The following is a 4767-nucleotide window of genomic DNA, read 5'->3' on the forward strand; positions in this document are numbered from 1 at the left end:
TTCGGAAAATTTTCTACGTCCATGAGGAGAGGATGGAGAGATTTCACTATATGGAGGAGAAGTATAATAGGTTACATCTCTCTCAAACAATCATAATAACCCTAACCAACAAGATCTCACTCCCTCTAAGGAATCTCTCTCTCAAAGTGCTCAAAACAACATCTTTTCTCTAGTTAATCTCTCTTTCTAAACCCTAAAAAACATGCTTCTATTTATATAAACACTACACCAAAACAGACTGGAAAACCAATTCGGCCCATTGACCCGCTATCGGTCGACCGATGCACCCCTATCGGTCGATCGATGGGTCTTCATCTGTCGATCGATAAGGGTGCATCGGTCCAATGCGAGGTTTTCAGCTCCTGTATGTTGCATGATATCAATCGACTGGTTTGTCCCAGCAGTCGACCGACCAGAAGACTTTTGCCACTGCCGATTTTTCCTGTGATTTGCACCCTCTTTCAACATGGATATCCACAGTTATGATTATAATATCATGTGAAATAAAATACCATTAATATGAACTTTTCCCCCCTTCCTTCAAGCATATACACCTTACAATTGCTCATTGGAGACCTTAATACAAGTACACTAGGATTCGTATTCTCTATAATCGCAAAAGGTATGGAAAAGTGATGGAGAGACCTCTGTTTTTATTGTTAATTGTTTAATTGATGATTGTAAAATATTATAATTCATTTTTAAAAATAATATTGATTATATTCTCATGAATCATATCCATTCTTACTTTATACTTAAGAAATTAAATCATAGTTATGCACTAAATAATTAATTGTTTGAATCAAAAGTAATAATCTCTCTATTATTTTTAATAGTGAAGATTACTCAAATCCAATGTACTCCCATGAGACATGGGACCGTATATACTCCTAAATTATTTTAGAAAAATAGCCACATTTGTACTAAACAATTACTGCATATTATTATTATTTTAAATACTTGTCATAAGTAGTAACTTTTAAAAATAATTTCCATATTATTAAAAAAAGTAACTTTCATAAGATATTGTCTAAAGACGACGACGACCCCCCGATTCTTTGAAGTCTTCGCCTTTATCATTGTTTTTGCTTACGTGGGCCACTTATGACGCTGACGTCGAGAATATGACGTCAGCTTACGAACAGCTGCGTCACGCACTTAACCACCAGTAGTGCGTCGATTGTCGGGACGAATTTTCTAGCCGGGGGGATCCGCTTTTCTGACCAACAGCAAACAGCAAATTCTGTAATGCCGAAATATGTGCTTTAGTTGTTGGAGATTTGCTGATAGCTCCCTTATCCAAGTTGCTTTTCCAATTTATCATCAAGCAACTTTTGTTTAACGGGTGCTATTCTTTCCGAATTGCTCAGTAAGACTTGTGTAATTGTATGAGAATCTTACATTTTTTAGGGTTTAGATTAGAGCGATGATTTATTTATTTAAAGTACTGGACTTCTCTATTATATTTTTCATATCTTTATTAAATAAGAAGTGTTATTTAGCATCTCTATTATATTGATAAAACTACTTTCTAAGAATTAATTTTTTTTATGTTTTACATATTTATGCAAATGTATATTATAATAAATTGAGTTGGAAATTAAAATATCCTAATATTAGTAAGATATTAAAGATAACTTAAAAGTTATAGTAAAATTATCTGTCAATTAACATGCTAAAATATATTTTCTACACTGTGACACACAACTAAATTACATGCATTGACTTGTTACAAAATAACTAACATTTAACAAAAATATTTATTTCAATAATAATAATAATCATATACGCATGCACATTTGCACGTTCTCGTATAGGGTGTGTTTGCCTAATCTTTACAACTAAGTCAAGATTGACACTAGCCCACTTTGCACTTGTTTTGTGATAGGCTAAAACAAGACTAGAACAGTCCCAATTTTTTCAAGCAAAAAATTGGCCTAAAAATAATTTTTTTCCAAACCCTAACCCCAAGTAAACCAGTTTTAGAGAAAACTAGGCCAAGAACAATTCTGACCCAGTTTTTATAGATTTACCTAATTGACCCTCAATTTCATGCGATGATATGTTAATTCTCTGAAAAAAAGATTCAATTTTCTCTCTCTAAACAAACATAAGGTGCTATCTCATTTTGTAAAATAAACTATAGTATGTAAGAAAGATGAGGTTTAGCTGCTCTGATACAACTAGCTAGATGTATTTTGTAACTAGTCTATTTTTCGGTTGTCTTTTTTTAGGGTTAATTTCACAAAACCGTTTCGAACTTTGGGGGTGTTGCACAATACCCTTGTGAACTTGTTTATCTCACATAACTCTTTTGAACTATGGGATGTCTCACAAACTCCCTTAAATTTTAGCTTATCTCGCATAACCCTCCGCCTATAATTTGACTCGACAAATTAAAAAACTCGAACTTTAAGGGAAGGAATATGTTGTCTGTAAATAACATGTTATAAAGTTTGGAAATATTTTCACTCAAAGACATATTAGTTATTTGCAAACTACGGATAAGATAAATTTTCAAGTGCATTTTGTGAAATTAACCCCTTAATTTAAGCATGATGTGCTACCAATCAATTTTTCCTAAACATATTACTAAATGTGGTGAATATTACAAAAAATACATAATTAGGGACATTATGTAAAAGCGCACACACAAAACTAATATATAAACTACGAAGGAGTTTCCTCAACAACGTATTACTTGATTGTAGAGAATGCCAACAATTAGTTAAGTGAGCTACTACTATTGGGTCATCTCAGTGAATCCCACAATTGAAAGAATTTTTGTATAGATAATTAATATTATTCATGGAGTAAGTGAGAAAATAATTTATGAGTTAGTGGTGATTCTCTACAATCAGTAATATAGATGATCTCTACATTATAAAAAAGGATTCAGTTCCTCTCCACTATCAAAAAGTAGTGAAGAGATCACTACTTTCTTAGAACTATTGATTATCTAGTGTATGATTATGATAATATATTCTAGTGCAAAGTGTTAGATGTAGACAGGGGTGGGCATTGGCCGGTTCGAACAGCGGGCCGAACTGGCACAGCCTAGTTTGGGTCGAAACCCGGCCCAACCCACATCGGGTCGAGCCCAACCCAGCCCACACTAGAGACGGGTCATTGGTCGGTCTGGGTTTTGTGCCAAACCAGGGACCAAAGAGGCAATGCTGGAGACAATCTATGCTTAATTTTTTTTAATATTTACAATTAACATGCATATTTTTCTCTTGTATATGTAGTTCAAATTTAAACTAAATGAAAGTTTGGATGTAGTTCTTTTTCTGTAGTCCGAACCATGTATATCTGTATGTTTGCGATGTTATTCAGTATGATGTTTATTTTTGTGCAACACACAAAAAATGTCAAATAAAGAGTTTGAAATAGAAAAAAAAATAAATTAAATATAATTTTATAAATATAAATACAAGTTTAATATATGTTAAATAGAAAACACCGGAAAAAAATAAAATAAAAAACAACAATCTATGGGGCGACCCACAGACCCACCACCCGTGGGCTGTGGGTTGGGCTGGGCTGGATCCGAACCCAGACTCGGGATCATAAAGACAGTCCCACCAGTCTGAGCCTTGTGGGCCCAAGTCAGATCAGATCCGGACTTAAATTTAGAATGTATCACAATTATATATTAGTAATTAAAAATATAAAATAAAAAATAAAAAATAGTGATCTCTCCACCGCTAAGGGGCTGTTTGGTTCCCTGTTTTTGAGGGAAATGCTCTCTTGAAAGCCTGCCAAAAGTGTCAAAAGTGTCACTTTTTGGCAGGCTTTCAGCCAAAATCTTTTTTTAGAGACGATTTTGACTGAAAGTCTGTCAAAAAATAACACTTTTAACACTTTTGACAGACTTTTAAGAGAGTCTTTCCCTCAAAAACAGGGAACCAAACGCCCCTAAGCGGTAGAGAGAATTCAGCTTCTATAAAAAGAATGGGCATCGCACAGAAACAAAACCAAATGAAACTAAGCGCCGTTAACTCGCCGTTAACCCAATGGATCTCCCAAAGAGAAAACGCACGGCGGCAGACGACAACGCCGTCACCTCTAACGACCGCGATCAGGACGGAGACATCGAAGATCCAACGCGCGACAGACCGAAGGATGGCGAGCCGACGATCACGGGTCAGCGGTGAACGACGCAGAGGTGGAGGAGTTCTACGCGATCCTGCAGCGGATGAGGGAAGCTCGTTTCTCCGCCGCCGAGAGAAGTACGCCGTTGAGAAGACGGAGACGGAGAGCATAAGGTGGCGGCCGTCGTTCTCGGTGGAGGAATTTCGCCGCCGCTAAAGGTGACGAAAGAGGGAAAAGCGAGGGCGGTGACGCTAAGGGTGCGGAGGCGGAGAGAGTAAGGGGATTGGATCTGGATCTGAACGCTGAGCCGGAGCCTGAGGGCGGTGAGCGTACCACGAGGTGCGCTGCTGGCGTGGAGGCTTGAGAACTTGGGGGCGGTGATCGTACTGTTTTTTATTTTGTTTTGTTTAATTAGTTTTTATTAGTTTAATAAATAAACTATTCGTAATGGTTTTTGTTTGGGTGTAATAAGTGTATATATGAAGAGTGAAGCAAGATGGTTGTCAGAACTCAATTTAATTGTTATTTATTTCTTTTAATACTTTGTTTATGTCGTTATTTCTTTTTGGGTTATTTACATATGAGTCCCTCAATTCTTCAATGATTGCATATCAGTACGTCAAATGTATGAAATTGCTCATTAGTCCCTCTAACCAACTGTTATTACAAATT

This window comes from Asparagus officinalis, chromosome 1 (genome assembly GCF_001876935.1).
Source record: "Asparagus officinalis chromosome 1, Aspof.V1, whole genome shotgun sequence".
In the NCBI taxonomy this organism is placed as follows: Eukaryota; Viridiplantae; Streptophyta; class Magnoliopsida; order Asparagales; family Asparagaceae; genus Asparagus; species Asparagus officinalis.